The sequence below is a fragment of the Equus quagga genome, chromosome 5 (assembly GCF_021613505.1).
Source record: "Equus quagga isolate Etosha38 chromosome 5, UCLA_HA_Equagga_1.0, whole genome shotgun sequence".
NCBI classification, from domain to species: Eukaryota; Metazoa; Chordata; class Mammalia; order Perissodactyla; family Equidae; genus Equus; species Equus quagga.
The window spans coordinates 103,587,114-103,604,365 of NC_060271.1; the positions used below are offsets into that span (position 1 = coordinate 103,587,114).

Sequence of the window (17,252 nt, forward strand, 5' to 3'; positions counted from 1 at the left end):
GTCCTTGCAGCTCTAGCGATGGCCTGCTCATGTCCCTTGCCCAGTTTTCTATTGGGGTTGCCACCTTCTTCTTTTGATTTGCAAAGGGTAGTCCTTGTGTATCTAGATATCAGTCCCACGTTGGTTTGAACTGTGCTGTCTTCTCCCTTTCTGTCATCCATCTATTAACTTTCACCTTACCGGTGAGGACACAGAGGCACAGAGCTCACAATGCTAGTAAGTGGCGAAGCCAGAACACGAGCTCAGGCCTCTGTCCCCAGGGCCCAGGCTCTTGACCCCTGGGCTACAGCGACATCTCTTTCTTCCAAATATACCTTCACTGGAAGGCAGACGAGATCAGGCACTGAGGCCTAGGGAGGGGAGGGAGGTGGCTTGCTCAAGGTCACACAGCTAGTGAGCAGCATCGCCTGGACCACCTGGACGTGATGCCAAGTGTCTTGGGAGTTGGATTTAGCCTTAACTTTGGACCAGGACTGGCCAAGTGATTTTGCTGAAGTGCCTGATGGGAGCCCCTGGCTCTGGTGAGCAGAGGAGGCAGGGATCCGGGAGTGCTGTGTGGGGAGGGCTCTTTGCTAGCTCTGCCCGGGGAGGGGGAGGACAGGGCTCACAGACTCAGAACGGCCAGGTTTCTGGATTTGGACTTTCTGTCCTGGGCCTCTGTGGGCAGCAGTGCTCTCTGTGCCCTGGAACCTGGCGGGAGAGTGCTTCTTACCAGGCCCAGGGGATGACCGATGAAGGGGGAGCAGGGGGCACAGCGGAGGGGGCTCTGTTCCCTAAAAGCCATTCACATGACTCTCTGGCCTCAGAGTCCTTCCCCTTTCTCTTGTCTTTTTCTCCTTCACTGCCTTTGCCCTGCTTCAGTTTCCCTTCTCTATTTTCCTTTTCTCAATCCTCACGAAGCCCTCGGAGGGCTGGAGCTGGCCTGGGGCCTCCTGCCTCTCATGTGGTTGGTCTCCAGTTCCCGGACTGCAGTCCTGGGGCTGTCTGCCCTGGAGGCAGATGGGAAGGCCTCGGGGTGCCTGGTAGGGAGCAGGCAGGCCCATGAGCCAGCACGGGAGGGCTGCCCTGCACCAGCATCCTAGGTTCGGGGGTTGGCCAGCAGGTCACAGCCACTCCCCACCTATCCACAACAGACATGCCTAGTTCGTCACAGAGCCCATCTCCATGGCCTCAAGATCCTTCTCAGCAGAGAATGTGGCACCAAAATGTGGCACCTCTGGTTTAGAGCTTCACCTTTAGTTTCTAGAAGCCTTTTCCACAATGGTTCTAAACCTTGACTGCTCGGTCAGAATCACCTGAATAACTTTCTAAACAGACTCATGACCAGGCCCCAACCTGAGATTCTGACTTCACTGGTCTGGAGTGTGGCCTAGGATTGGTATGCTGCGAAACATTCCCAGGTGATTCTGATCAGGAATCAGGAGTGGGAGGCGCTGTCTTACTGAGGGCTGTGTCACAGAGAGAACACGAGTGCCACTTAGGAGACCTGGGCTCAAGTCAGATGACCCTCAGCTGGCTGTGTGTCCCTGCACAAAGCCCGCTTTTGCTCCCTAAAGAGAAATTATGGATTTGTGGAATTTTAGACTTGGAAGGGGCCCGAAAAACAACCAACCCATCCCTCTGTCCTACAAATGAGAGGACTGTGTCTAGAGGGAGTTAGTGGATAGCTCAGGGTCCCACAGGGCTTTGACAGGACCAGGAAACCAGGCCAATTTTGGGGCTGTCTCCTCCCATTGACTACACTCGGCTGGGTCCCTCAGGGAGTTCTCTCTAGATGAGATTGTTGGGTAGATTGTGTGTCTGGGGGTCTCCCCACTGTTTACTGGAGGAGACTGGCCTTCCAGAGCCTGGGTGTGGGGAAGCAATGGCTAGGGCCAGAGGGCGTTGCTCTCAGCCGAACTTGCAAGAGAACTTTTGCAGGGCTGCTGACTTCTTGCAGCTGTTTTACGGGGCTTGTGGACCAAAAGGGGAAGTTGGGCTGCATTTAGAAAGTTGTCTACGAAGAGGAATGGCGGGGGTGGAGGTGAGGAGGGTGGCTAGGCTGTGGAGCCGGAGGAGGAAGGTGGGTGATCTGGGAGAGATGCCAGCAGGGGCCTGAGGACAAGGGTTTGATTTGGGCCCACATGTTGTCACTTTGGAAGCTCTTGGGGTGGGTGGTGGGGGCCGGGGGAAAGCAAAAGGGAGGGAAAAAGAAAAGAAAGGGAGAAGGGGGAGGGAGAATGAGTTCCCAGCCAGGGAGCCTGTTTTTTTCTTGGATTGGAAGCCCATAAGGACCGGATGGAGTGTGCTGGGAGCATGCCCAGTCCTGCCCCAAAGGCCCAGCGAGTGGCTTCTTCCAAAGGGGCACAGGGAGATGTCAGAGGTACCGAGAGAGGGTGAGGCTTTGTCATGATGGCCCAGCCCCAGGGTGGGAGATGCTACAGGAGGAACTTCCCCCTCCCCCAGGGTGTTCAGACTTCTCTGGGTAGCCTGCAATGTCCTGTCCCTAGAACCAGGAATGCATCAACTCCTCCCTGGATGGACCGGGGGCCCCACGGTGGCAGCAGGAAGAATACTGCACAAGGCTCCCAGCTCCAGGGCCGGAGGCCTGAAAAGGTTCTGAGAGCCTGAGTGAAGATCCCCATGCCTCCATTTCCCATTCCTGCTGGCAACTGGGAGGAGCAGTCCCACTGCCCCACCACAAGTGCACTGGCCCCAAGCACCAGGGAGGAAAATGCAACTCCCAATGACCATTCTGGTCACACTCTCCCTGCCCCCACCAAGCCCACTGCTCTCCCTCAGTCACTGGTGCCTGCAGGGTGCTGCACTCTCTGTCCCCACGTCCAGCCTTGTCCATACCTATGATTGTGGGGATGGAGTGAGGGAGTGGGGGTGGGGGGAGCATAACTTCGACCTGGAGCTCTCTTCCAGAAGGTCCTGTCCCCACCAGAAATGTGGGCAGCAAAGCTTCTCTTCCCAAGGCAGCCCCACCCCAGAGCACCACAAGAAGAGGACTCAGAGGCACAGTCCACCTGTCCTAACACTGACCGTGCCACACTGGCCACAGAGATGGTGCCACTACCTTTCTCAGGGACATGGTGACATGGTAGAATTGGCAGCCAAGGGACCCACTGTGAGGATAGGTGGGAGGTCTGCATTGGTTCTGCCTCCGTGGCGAGCAAGTGAGGTCAGAAGTCCAACTCTCAAAGAGCCTGCTTAGTGAGCCCTGGTGAAGAAGGCAACTCAACGCACTCAGTTCAACTGAACTCAACAAGACTCCCATTCACTCTGTTATTCAGGCTTTACTGAGTGCCAACTATGGGCCAACCACTGTGCTAAGTGCTGGGGATGTGGAAGAGAGCAAACCAGACATAGTTCCTGGTGGAGGCATGGGAGGCTCATCGTGGGTCTGTGTCTGTAGGAAGCCCAGAAGGGTGGCCACGTGTTGGGGGGTGGGAGGAGGCAAGGCCTTTACCCCTGTGATCTCACTGGGGAGACGAGATTCACATACAGGAAACACTCAGAGAACGAGGCAGTGTTTAAATAAAGACATTACTGACTCTGTTAACCACATGTTGACGTGAACACGGCCAGGTTCAGGCTGTGTATGTCTGTAAGCGCTCTCAGGGGACCCTATGGGGCAGCCCCACTGGGGTTGAGTTACTTTCCAAGCTTCATGGAAGGATGGAAGGATCTGATGAGTTGGGCCCGACTACTAACCTTGAAAAAAACATCAGTTCTGACATGAGTGTATTCAACTGGAAAATCTACATGGACTCTACCGTCTTTCTTGACTCCTTCTTCCATCATCCAGTGCTCTTGTCTTCCTCCTTCTTCCATCTCACTCAGAGCTGGAAACCTTCCACGGCCAATGACTGGATGCCAGACTTGGCTGAATGCCTATCACTTACCAAGTACAGGGCTAACTGTGAGAGGACGATAGAGATAAACAACACAGGCCTTACCCTTAGGACCTGCAAACTGACTTGGGTTCACAAACTGCTATAAAAGAAGACAGTGAAAGACGCTTGTGAGCGTGTGTGTGCATGGGACAACAGGAGAGCTGAGTCCCATCCCTGGGTTTAGGATTTGGAATATCAATGCTGTGTTGTTTGTGTGTATGTATGCTGACTACTGTTTTGTTTTTTTCATCTCAAGCTTCAGAAAAACCATAATATTATAAGTAATTTCTGTAAGCTCTTTTGTGACATTCACCAATTATTTCTATTTTATGGAATGGTTGGAAAACAAATTAGAGACATTTTGCCCCTTTGCCCCTAAACACTTCAGTGTGTGTTTCAAGGACTTTTTTTTACATAGTCTAGTTCCTTATAGCTGAGCCTTCTTCCTCTCCTTTGCAGACAGTATCAGATCACTCCATATCCTAAAAAAAAGCTTATTCAATGGGAGACAGCTTGTTTTTCTGCTTGATTCCATGCTGGTGGCCTGGCGGTTGGGGGCTGCCTAGGTCACAGGGTCCTCTGGGAAATTTTCCTGGCTTCAGTGGCTATGCCTGAGCTGGCTTGCTACTGGACAGCTGATCTGACCCCTTGGAGACTTGGCCAGGCCTTGGCTGAACTCTGCTCTCTTTCCCTCCACTTTGTTCTTGAGTTTCTGCACATTCTCCCACCCATAGATATGAATGTCACATGATGTTGGCTTTCCAGTGTGGCCTGGTGGAAGCAGAATGAGCTTGTTGGGCACCTTCTCTGGGCCTTGGAGGCCAGGCTCCTCTGAAAACACAGGAGGCTTCCTTTCCCTGACTCGCGGGTGGAGCGAGGCTCTATGGCGCGGTCTGGCTCTGAGGCTGTGGTCCTGCTCAGGACTGGCAGTCTTAGGCTGAGGGAACATTTTCCAGAGCACAGCTGAGGGACAGAATGTCTCTGCGAGGTGGACTGGGATGGGCAGGGTTTTGGAAAGGCCCCTGCTTGTTCTGGGAGGTGTTCAGGAGGCTGAGGTTTTGGAAATCCATGGCGGCTGTTCATGACTGCTCCCAGCTTTGGGACAAGGAATGATGGGTGCCCATCTCCTTGGGTTCAGGGGCAAAGGTGAAGCCCAGCACTGTTGACCTGGGACCAAGCCTTCTGCTGGGCCTGAGGAGGGCACTGGACTTTGAAGGGGAACTTAGCCTAGAAGACGGGACCCTGGAGTCATGAGATGCTGTTTGCGTCCAACGAACCTTGGCCAGAGCTCTACCAGCACTGGCTGGGACACAACACCAGTGTGATCTCCCAGCCTGCACTGAAGGGTGCCTCTGATGGAGTGGGGTGGGGGAAACCCCAACGAACCCACGAGACAGAACACGCTGGAGGCATTTAACTAGGCAGTTCAGTCTCGTGCAAGGAGAGGCCAGGCAAGGGAGAGCTCAGAGCAGGCCTGAACAGTCAAGAAATGCTCTGGGGAGGAGGTGCATGCTCCCTTTCAGCAGCCTCTGTCTCCCTCTGTTGCGATCTTGCACACAGCCAGCACACCCAGGGGCCCATTCTGGCTCTGTTCTGACATCTTGGGCAAGTCCGTTTGCGTCCTCGGGCTTGTTTCCTCCTCTGTGAAACCGGAAGTCGAGCACCTGAGCCATCCCCCAAGGCAGCGCTGAGTGGGTGGGCTTCAGAGGTACTTGCAGAGCTATGAAAATACAGATACCCCTGCCCCGTGCAGACTTTGGGGGCGAGGCCCAGGCCTGTGTGGGTACTGTTTTGAATAAGCTCCCCAGGTGGCCCCTGGGGCAGAAGCTGGGTAACTATGGCGTCTTCACGTCCCCAGCCCCTGACTTAACTGCAGACTCCACGGACCCAGACTCAGGCCCGTATTCCTTGACGTATTTCTCCCGGGTGTCGAGGAGGGCCTGGTACAGGTGGGGGCCCTCTGGCCTCCCGACCCGGCCGTCCATGGCCCCTCCCACCCGGGAGCAGTGCCGTGGTAGGGCGGCCTGAATGCACCCCCTTCTCCCTCCCTAAGGACCAGCCTCAATGCCCCCCATTACCATTTCCATGGCGCTCTCCTCCAGGGCCCCATGGAAATCACGAGGCTTTCTGAGGAGTCTTGCAGACTTCAGAAAAGACCCCGGGCCCCCTGCCCGCCGCGGCTCCCTCTCCCGCTCTCATCCCGCTCCGGGCGCAGGGACAGAGCCCCTCTCTCCTCGGCGGCCTGGCCGCTCATTCTCCCACAGAGCTGACGTTTCTCTGCGGCCCAGCTGGCTGCAGTTTTTAGAAATAACAATATCCCCGGGGGGAGGAGCGGCGGCGTGAATGGGCGCCTTTGTCCCGGGCCCTCTGAAGCCCGATTAATTATGCGCCGCGGAGCGCGGGGAGCGGGCGGCCGCCCGGGCGGCTGAAAGGCCCGGGCTGGGGAGCGCGGCCGCCGGCTCCGCGCCGCCGCACAAAGGGCCGCGGAGCAGAAAACCGCCAATTACCCGCATTTTGTATTTGCCGTTGTCTCGCTGACACTGTGGACGGCCCCTCCCCAGGCGGCTGCACTTTGAGGGTTTTCAAGCCCTTTCTCCGTTACCAGGGGCGACTGGGGAGAGGGCTGGGGGAGCGCGGGATGCGCCAAGTGCTGGGTGGGATCGTGGCGGTGGGGGACGTGGAGGGAGGGAGGAGAGTGTGGGTGTTGCCCCTGGGGACCTGGGTCTCAAATCTAATGCTCTCCCCAAAGCTGGAGCCTGTTCAGAGCGCAGATTCCCGGGGCCCCACTCCGAAGGACTGCCTGACTCAGTAGGTCTGGGCGCCCAGGAAGTTGCATTTTAACAGGCAGTCCAGATGATTTTACTTTAAAAAAATTAAAGTCTAACAGTGAAATGCACAGATCTTAAGTGTCAAATGTATACATCTGTGTAACCTACATCCATCAAGATAAAGAACAATTCTATCACTCCTGAAAGTTCCATGGGTCCTCTTTCCAGTCTCCCCACCCCCACTTCATCCCCCCCACCCCCACCCCCACCCCCACCCCCACCCTCCCAGATGTCCGCTGCTGAGTGCTGTCATCATCTGTTAAGTTTCACCTGTTTCTGGACTTCATGCTAAGTGGACTCTTACAGTATTCACTCTTTCGCTTCTGACTTCTCTCACTCAGGGTAATGTTTCTGAGGTCCACCCATTTGTGTGTATCAAGTAGTTTGTTGCTTGTGATTAGTTTATCTGTTCACCTGTTGATGGACACCTGGGCTGTTTCCCATTTTTGGCTGTTATAATTAAGCTGCTACGATCATTTTGTACAAGGCTTTTGTGTGGCTATATGTTCTCATGTCTTTTATCTCGGCGTGGAATTGCTGGGCTGTTGGGAAGGTGTTTCACTGTAGTGGATACTGCCAGACCGTTTTCTAAAGTGAGTATACACCTTTCCATCCCACTGACAAAGTGTAAGAGTTCCAGTTGCTCTCCATTCTTGTCAGCACTTGGTATTGTCAATCTTTTTGATTTTAGCTATTCTAGTGGATGTGAGGTGGTATCTCACTGTAGTTTTCAAGCCGGGTGATTTTAACTGCTGAGCTCCAAAGACCTTACTTGGAGAAAATTCCTGTCTACTGCCATTTTTGCATTTGCCTGTGAGGTCCAGCAGGGTGAATGACCTCCCCAAGGCTCACAGCTCATTGGGCAGAGACAAGATGAGAACACAGGATTCCTGACTACGAAACAAGAACTCTCTCCTGAATATCGTGCTGCCCCTTTGGCCTATACCTCATGGGCCGGTATGTGTATGTGAAGCGTGAGTCTTGCTCTGCTCAGGACCATTCAGAATGGATCTGGAAGGGCATTTCTGAAGAGTCCCTGCCTGCCATCCAAGCAGCAGAATCCATGGGACTCTGGGGCCAAGAGATTGGTCTTGGCCAGGCAGGTGTGGACATATGCACACATAGGGACAAGGCTAGGGCCTGGTGGCTGCCTCCTCTTGACTCTTACTCCAAGGGCACAGACCAACTCTCAGAGTCCCTCTGCCTTAGCCACCATAGAGGGCCTTAGATATTTTCTGATCAAGCCCAGAGGAGGTGCTGAGTGATGGAAATGAGGGGGCAGGGGTCCTGGGCTTCCAAAGTCCTCCTTTGCCTATAAGCATTCTCCTAAGTGTGGTTTTGAAGACCCTCCAGAACCTGGCCTGACCTATCCTTATGGAGTGGTATTTGGCTGCCTCTGTTTTGCATATCGTACTCCAGCAATATTGGACACCTGTCCCTCCCTTGTTGTCCCTCTAACCTATCATTACATACTATGGAGACTGCATTCTTCAAAGATGGCTGCACCAGAATATATATCCCATCCCACATGCTCTTCTTGCAATGTGAATGACACTCCTCCCACGGAGAGGTGGGGTCTAGGTTTCCTCTCATCGAATCTGGGCAGGGCTGTGACTGCTCTGATCAATAGAGTATGGCAGAAGTGATGATTTTGGATGCTAAGTCGTATAAAGGTTATAATTTCCACCTAGCTCTCTTTCTTTTTTGGGATGCTCACCCTAGGAATCCAGCCACCACACTGTGAAGAAGCCCAAACTAGCCTGCCTGGAGAGACCAATGGAAACACCCATGTGGAGAGGAACTGAGGCCCCCAACCTATAGTCAGCACCCACCACGAGCTTTGTGAGTGAATGAGCCTTCAGATTATTCCAAAGTCCAGCGTTGGCTGCCTCCAGCTAAGGCCCTAGACATCACAGAGCAGAGGTAAGCCCATCCTGCTGTGCTTTGTCCAAATTCCTGACCCAAAGACTCTACAAACATAATAAATGGTTGTTGGATGCCAATATTACAGTAATTTGTTACACAGCCATAATAACTGATATTTCTTGTCTCCTCTCACCCTTATTTCATAATCCCCTTACCCTTCTCCCAGTTCTAAATTTAGCTCTTCTCTTTGAGGTTCAACTTTGATATTACCTCCTCTAGGAGCCCTCTGGCCTCCCTCTGCTCTGAGCTGGAATTTCCTCCTCTGTCCCCGAGGAATATGCTTAAGTCTTTGCATTCTCCACATTGTCCTACAACTTCATGTTTGGATGTTTGCATCCTCCATAAAACAGCTCCCTGAGAGCTGGAAAAGTGTATGTTTCCTCTCTGAACATTTAAGAACCTGGCACACAAGTCTTTGTTGAAAGATGGTGTATCCCTAAAAGGGAGGGAGCCGGGCCTGAATTAAGTGAAATCACTATTCAACTTCCCACTCTCTGCCTTCATTTCCTCTGCACCAGGCCTTGAGCAAGAGAGACAAAAAAGACAAGAGATGGTTCTTTGCTTCAAGAGGATTTCAGTCTGATTAGGGAGACAGTCACAGAAAGACTAGAATAGACTAGTGTATGATTAAATGAGATTCACAGTCCCCAGAAGGGGGAGAGACCTGGTGGCATGGGGTGGTCAGACTCGGCTTCCTAGAGGAGGCAAGGACTTGGATTTAAAAGTATCAGAGCTCTAGGACAGGTCTCCTTTTGAGAGGACTCCCGGCTTGCTTTTCCCTACCTCCACTTGCCAAGGCCCCAGCTAAAGATGTATGTGTGTTTGTGTGTGTGTGTAGATGTATGCACACATGCGTGGTCAAGTAGGGGGCATTGGTACACCTGTGTCCTGGGATAGACTCTTGAGGACAAGCCTATTCTTAACCATCTCCTCGGTTTGCCTCTCTCTTCCACCGCACTGGAGGAATGGGATAAGAATGGGCTAAGTCAAATGGGGTGGATGCACAACCAGCTAAGTGTACACCCGACAATATGAGTGGGCCTTCAAAATAGTCCTGACCAAAGAAGGCAAGAAACAATAAAGTCTATAGCTCCATATTGTTCGTGTAAACAAAGACTCCATGTCCACAGAATGACAGTGTATGTTTTAGAGGGACACACAGACAAACAAAGACATGATGTCAGACATTAATGTGGTTGCTTTTAGGGATGGAGGAGATTGGGGCAGTGAACGGGGATTGAAGGAATCAATAAATTAAACAAGAGAGGGCCTTTGTGCAGAAGGAACAGTGATGCGAGTGTGCCATTGAGGAGAATGATTGACTCGACTTCTGCGCTTGAGGTCCAAACAAGAAGAAAAGTCAAAACCAAAATCACTCTTGGAAATGATACCACCAGCTTTAGGACAGTGCTCCTAACTGTGTGGGCAAGAAGGAGGAGGGGTGGGGGCAGGGGCTTAGCTGTAGCTGACATGTTTTATTTTCATTAAAAAGATAAAGACATCTGAAGCAAAGTGGCAAACTGTTACCATCTGTTGAATCTGGAGAGTGTTCACGTGGGTTTGTTAGATTATTTTTAAATGTATCATAATTAAAAAATTTTAAGAGTTGCCAATCAAGACACTGCAAAATAATTTTGTGACTTCTGCCAGAATTCATTTCTGATCATAGGTTGGCCTCTGAATAGCTTTATGGAGCTGAATAATGGCTATCATCTGACGGTGACTCAAGTCCCAGTAAGGAGAAGAATATGAAGAATTGATTTTCCATTGATACTAAAAGCACTCATAAGTAAGATGTTTGGGCAATGAAAAATGTCATTGCCTGCTGTGCATAGAGTAAAACCAGTGGCTGAACAGCCACAGGAATCTTTTTTGTGACTCATTGGATCAGATCAGCCTCTCAGGACGTTGGGAAGATCACCGATTAGCTATTGGCCTTCCTGGGGATGAGAAATCCTAGACGAGGGTACAGAACTGCCGAAGGCAGCTCCTTGAGGGCTGCACAGCTCACCGTTAGGGCCTGGGCTCTGGGCCCTACTCACAGAGACGAGCTCAGCAGCTGAAGCTGTGGTACAGACTCTGCTAGATGATCCTCCCTGCCCCTGGCCACAGCTGATGGGTATGGAGGGCATAGCTGAACCAAGCTGGGCCAATTAGATTCAAGATTCTGGAATTTTGAACCGAAAGGCAGAGACTGGGAGCTGTTGGAATGGGGCTGCTTTAATGCAAGTGTTCTAAGGAGGTTCATTGACTCCAGATGCGTAGGTCCTTGGACCTTCTCTGGCCTGTCCTGAGGCTCCGTTGTTCAACCCTTTCTTGAAATTTAATACATTTTTTCTTTTTATTTGCCAGGATTGATTTCTATTACTTGTCCTGTGGAGTAGGTTAATATAATATTTTATTATATCTTCCTGCCTTCCCCTAGTGATACTCCTAATACATATGGTATCTTTGTTGAGTTAGAAAAAAAGGGGCACCTCTGGGCAGGTAAATTAGAAAAAGCTGTTCTTTCCTCCAGGTGGACACAGCCCCTCGTCAAGGTGAAAGCTTGGGTTCGTGGAATGTGGGGCTGGGTTTCAGGCCCCACCCCATTCGTCTCCTTGGCCAGGCCCCTTTCTGCAGTGCACAGACTGCATAACCATTCATGGCAGCCCATCCTGCCCACCATTTCTTTCCTGGCTGACTTGTCCTCTGCATCGAGGTGTCATTCAGGATAGGAAGCATTATTCCAGACAAGATTTACTGGAAATGTTCTATCGTGCAAGCTCTATTTAGGACTTTAACACTCATGACAAAGATGTAATTTTTAATCTTTGTGTGTTGAAATCTGTTGAAAGTCAAGCTTTAAAGGAAATGTAGGAAAGTTCCATGGCCTGGTCAAGTCAACAGAAGTTACTATCTTCTTCTGATGAATAATCTGCCGGCTTTGGAGGAAGCTTTCCACCAAAGAATCTGGCAGACATTCTTGAAATGTCAAGGGACACTCCTCCTTCCCCCATGTGAACGTACCCCTTGAGAAGGTGAGAGCGAGTGCGCAGGAGCCAGTCGACAAGGAGGGGTCTTGGGCTGTGGTGAGAGTGACAGGGAAACCACAGCCCAGGCATTGAGGGCCTTGGGGAAGAAAAGGATCTCAGGGAGGAAAATGCCTGAGAGGAGGCTGCTCCAGCTCTGGCTTGTTAATTCATTTCACATCAGGCAGTTCCATGAAGAGTCCCCCTACTCTTCTGAGAGAAAGCCGAGTAGAGAAAAACTAGTCAGGAACTTTCCTGCCAGAGGACCCACCCACTCCTGCCTCGTGCGCCATCTCCCTCCATGTCTACAAATACAGGAGGCAGTGTACACTAGCAGGTAAGGATGTAAGTTTGGAATCAATGCCGGGGTTCAAACCTCAACTCTGTCACTTTCTGGCTGTGTGACCTTGGACATGTTACTTAGCCTCTTGTGATGGTTTTAAAACAAGTCCACAATCCTTTGACTCTCCTCCTATGAAGAGTGGGAGTCTATGTTCTCACCCCTTGAAACTGGTGGGGGGGGGAAGGGATTTGGGAGTGCCTAGACAAACAGAACGTGACAAAAGTGACAGTGTAATTTCAAAGGCTGGGTTAGAAAAGACCATGCAGCTTCTGATGGTTCCTTTTGGAATGCTCTTGCAGGGAGCCTTCAGCCAACAGAAAAAAGCACCCTGAGGCTGCTTTGTAGAGAGGCCACATTCAAAGAGAGAGGTGCCTGAGCAGACCCAGCCATCCAGCCCCAATCTGTTTGAGTCTTCACAGCCTAGGCCCCAGGCATGCAAATAAAGAATCCTTTGGGCTAACTCCAGCCCCAGCCACCAATTAACTGAAAACTCAGGAGAGAGATCCTGAGGGAGAGCTGCCTGGCTTATTCTTGGTCCCGCCCCAAAATTCGTGAGCAAAGTAAATGATTGTTTTTGTTTTGAGACCATTGTTTTGGGATGGTTTCTTATAATGCAAGACAGCTGATACAAACTTTTGTTATCTGGAAGTGGAGAGCTGCCATAACAAAACCTAAATCCTTGGCTTAGGACTGAGAGGTGGGCAGAAATTCTGAGAGTTTTGAAGGTGTTAGTGGAAGCCTGATGGCCCTGAAGGAGGCTGCTGGGGAGGGCTTAAAGGAAAGTGAGAAAAATGTTGGAGGCAACAGGAAAGCGGTCTCTTTTGCAGTGGAGGAAAATTTAGCAACATTGTCACTTGAAGTGATATGGACAACAGAAATGTACCTAATGACCTAATGGTTTGGGCTAAGGAGACTTTTGTTTTTTTAATTTTCCTTGAAATTTACGATGATTGTTATTTTAGAAGAGACTTTTAAGCAGAATGTTGAAAGTGCCAACTGGGTTATTTTAACTGCATGTGATAAAGATGGAGAAAGATGAGTTAAAAAGGAAACTTTAATTTTCAAGAAAAATTTATAGAAAACATTAAAAAGCCAGGGATTTGCTGGTTTGGGAAGTAACCTTGTTTCTCATTCTCAGCCTCCACAGATAGCAAAAGATTCTCAAAGTCTAAAAGGGCTTCAGGACAAGGATGAAATCCAGAGTGGGACTATAAGAACCTTTGTTAAAACCTCAGAGAGACTTAATGCTTCATAAAATCTTTCAGATGGACAAAGGCCCTCTACGTATTTCAAGAGTGTGCCTCACAGATTCTCTTTATTAAACAATAGGGCTTCTAAGTATCTTAAGGGAACTGTCCCTCAACAACCTCACAAAAAGCTCACGGTAGAGAAGAGCTGACCTTGATGAGACTGTGGTGTAGCTTTTGCCCAAGGTAGTGAGGCTCAACAGGACCCTTAGAAAACCTACAAAGTTTTAAATAGAATTGTATTATCAGAAGCACCATCAGCTTGGACCAAAAGGGACAGAGTAGAACAAAATGAAAAAAGTTTCCCAATGTTTTTGGACTTTGAGCCCCCAAGAAGGGGGAAGAAAGCAACCTGAGAAAGCTACTCAGTTGCAAACACCAACCATCTTTTTTTTATAGTAAAGAAAAGAAGATATAGAAGGTGGAACCAAGAGCCCGGAGCATGGAGCCAAGAAGTGTGGAGAAGCATTCCCAGGCAGTAGCACTGAGCCCTAATCAAGAAACTGGCAATATGTGCCTGTCTGGATTTCAAAATTGCTGTGGACCAGTGACTACTGTGTAACTCCCTCCCCACCCTACCCCATCTCTTTTTGTTTTATTTTTGTTTTTTCTTTGTGAGGAAGATTGGCCCATAGCTAACATCTGTTGCCTTTCTGTTTTTTTTTTGCTTGAGGATGATTGTCGCTGAGCTTACATCTGTGGCAATCTTCCTCTATTTTATGTGGGATGCTGCCACAGTGTGGCTTGATGAGCAGTGCTAGGTCTGCGCCCGGGATCTGAACCTGCAAATCCCAGGCTGCTGAAGCAGAGTGTGTGAACTTAACCACTATACCACTGGGCTGGCCCCCCACCCCACTTCTTTTGAATGGGAGTATTTATTATAGTGGTTATCCAATACCTGTCGTATCGTTGTGTGTTGGGTGTACATGGAACAGATAACTTTTCTCTTTAGTTCACAAGTCTTGAGATAAAAAGGAATAGTACTCAAGGAACCATGCCTGAAGAATTGCATCTGAGGACTCCTCCACACCTGAGTGGTTTAGATGATGGGATCTCAGACCTTTAGCTTAACCCTGATGCCATAAAAGATGAGACTTTTGGAGATCATTGGAAGGGAATGAGTATATTTTGCATGTGAGAGGAATTTAAATAATTTATGTCCAGAGGATAGATTGTGCTGATTTAAACATGGCTCAAAATTATTGACAGATTTCCTAGCAAGAAATGGAATTGAGTTCCCTCCCCTGTACCCGGGTAAGCCTTTGTAACTGCCTTAACAAACAGAATGTGGTAGATATGACGTTGCATGACATCCAAGCCTTGGTTAGAAAAGGTGACACAACTTCTGTCTTGCTCTCTCTCAGGACATATGCCTTTGGACCTCTGAGTTGTCAGGAGAGAAGTCCAGCTATTCTGAAGCTGCGTGTGGGAGAGTTTGTGTGCAGAGGCCACAGAGAGACAGAGAGGAACTCCAGCTGGTCCAGCCCTACTTGTTTGAGTCCTCCCAGCCCAGGTGCCACATATGTGAGTGCACAAGCCACAGTCACACTCTGACTACAACTTCATGAGACTCCAATCCAGAACTGCCCAGCTGAGTTCCCTGTTTCCTGACCCACAGAAACTGTGAATGGTAATACATCATTGTTGTTTTTTCAGCCACTAAGTTTTGGGGTGGTTTGTTATTCAACAAGAGATAACTTCTTAAAGCAACCTTTTCTGCACCTGTCAATAGGGCTAATGATAATATCTACTTCAAAGGCGGGTAAATGAGGAACGAGTCCATGAGTTACAGTTTGTGAAGCTCTGAGCTTGGGGTCTGGTATATAGTAAACGTTCAATGAATGTCGCTTACCCTTCACAGAGCTTCTTAGTAGCTGTTATCCTAAACGATAGCTGTGAATCTAAGAAAAGTGACATTTAGTTTAAGTAACATTCTATTCAAGAAGGAACCGTGTGCTTGACCGTAAATATTTGTTGAATAAATGAGAAAGAAAAAAAAAAGAACTTTTTTTGGTGGTAGCTAGGCTCCAATGATGGCATCAATGAACATGCTTCCTGATATTCATTCCCTTTGTAGAGTTCCCTCCCACACTGAATCTGGTCTAGGACTATAACTCACCTTAACCAACGGAATATGGCCAAAGAGATGCTGGGCCAGTGCAGGCCTGAGCTTTAATAAGGTTTGAGGCTTCCACTTTCATACTTTTGGGAGTCCTGAGCTGTTATGTAAGAAGTCTGGATCCCTGCTAGAGAAATCCACATGGAGAGGAGACCTGGAAAGGCCACATGGAGAGGGAGAGACCCTGGGAGTACATAGAGAGAGAGAGAATTCCGGCAATCCTACCGTCTCCACTGAACCCAGCCTTCCAGGGTCCTTGCCTGGGTGCTAGACATGAGAATCCACCATCTTGACTCAGCCAGCCCAGTCAAGATCCCAGATGACTACAGTCTCAGCTGCCATCTGGCTGTAGCAGCACGATAGTCCCCAGGCGAGATCAGTAGAAGTGGTGTCCAGTCAACTTACCAAATCATGAGAGATAATAAGTGTTTGTTGTTCGTTTTAAGCCACTGTGTTTTAGGGTGGTTTGTTACATGGCATTAGATAACCCAAAGGTGCCCAAGACAGTGCCTGGCATACAGTAGGTACTCAATAAATATTGGTTGACTAAATGAATGAACCTCTTCATTCTTTTCCTCCCAAGCCTTCTCCTCTCAGGCCTGGTGCTCTGAGCTGCCCTCCTCGCCCACTGCTCATCCCTCGGCCTCTGCCTTACTTATATTCCCATGGACTAGGGAGACTAAAGTAAAATGGGGCCCCTGTTGGGCTCTTGAGTGTGTAAAAGCCTGAAATGAGTTTCCTCTGTGTGGAAATTCTAGGCTACGGACTCTAAGGCAATGTTTCCCTGCTTCTCGGCGTCTTGGGAACAGGTGTCCTTATATTTTTAAAGAGGGAAGAGAAGAGAGAATCGGCTTTCGAGCTGATCTCTCCTGGGTTTGAATTCCAGCTCCTCCATGTCCTGACTGTGTGGCAGTGAACTGCCGATTTAACTGACTTCCTCATCTGCCAAAAGGGCTCAAAATCAAGGCTTCAGTGCAGAAAGTCAACATGCCATCCTCCGTGTGGTGCCTGGAGCGTGGCAGGTGTCATGGGGCCGTTAGTGTGCCTGCAACATGAAGGAATCTCATAGACATGATGCCGGTGGCAAGAGCACATACTATCTGTGACTCCATTTAAATGAAGTCCAAAAATGGGCGAAATTAATTGATAGAGGAATTTCTAAGAGAGGTTCCCTCTGAGGGGGAGAGGTATTGACTGGGGAGGGCTCCAGGGAACCCTCGGGTATTCAAAATGTTCTATATTTTGATTCAGGTAGTGTATGCATGTATGAAAGCTCATTGAGCTATACCGTTAAGAGTAACGTGCTTTACTGTGTGGATGTTACATCTCAGTAAGGAAGTTGAAAAAATGTTAGTGTGTTCTCCCTGTGGTCAGGAATGATCCCTAGGAATTCCCTAACTCCCAGGACTTTTGCTCCTTATGGGACTGTCTGTCCTTCCTCCCTTGTCCCAAGCCCACCCTGACAGCAGCCTTGGGTAACGTTATCCTAGCGCTTTGCATAGCTGGCTGGCACTGCCAGGCTTGGCCTGGGGCTGATTCCAGGATGGGAACTATGGTGGGATGTCTCACCTTCTGCTCCTGAGAGGGCAGAGTGGCTGGGCTGTGGGGTCCCAGATTCCCTTGGGGGCTGGTGAGTGGGAAGGGGGCTTACTATCCCCTACAAAGGGTCTGGGGCTTTAGTGGGGTTGCAGGGTGTTTGGAAAGAGTAAGCAACCAGAGCACGTCCTTGGCACGTCGGGCCTGGTTCCTGGAAGGAGCGAGGAGGAGGTGGGCGCCGAGGGCGTCCGGGCTGGGCCAAAATAAAGAGCTTGTTCTGCTCACAGCCCTGCTATTTGAGGCCCTGGAGCATGACGTCCCTCAGAGTTTCCATTCTCTGCGCTGCAGCTGTTGGTTACGT

General features: G+C 49.9%; 1 long non-coding RNA gene across 4 annotated transcripts in view; it reads left to right on the top strand.

The window, feature by feature from the left end:
- The window catches only part of LOC124239035 (uncharacterized), a 42,320-nt gene that overhangs the window by 23,441 nt on the left and 1,627 nt on the right, over window positions 1-17,252 (top strand). Inside the window, exons 2-6 of one of the 4 annotated variants that reach the window (XR_006888494.1) lie at window positions 8,432-8,632; window positions 11,831-11,983; window positions 13,636-13,794; window positions 14,601-14,866; window positions 15,314-15,856. This is a non-coding gene — a long non-coding RNA (uncharacterized LOC124239035). Of the gene's footprint in view, window positions 1-8,431; window positions 8,633-11,830; window positions 11,984-13,635; window positions 13,795-14,600; window positions 14,900-15,313; window positions 15,857-17,252 lie in introns of those variants that run through there. The other 3 variants (XR_006888493.1, XR_006888491.1, XR_006888492.1) reach the window with 3 other exon arrangements.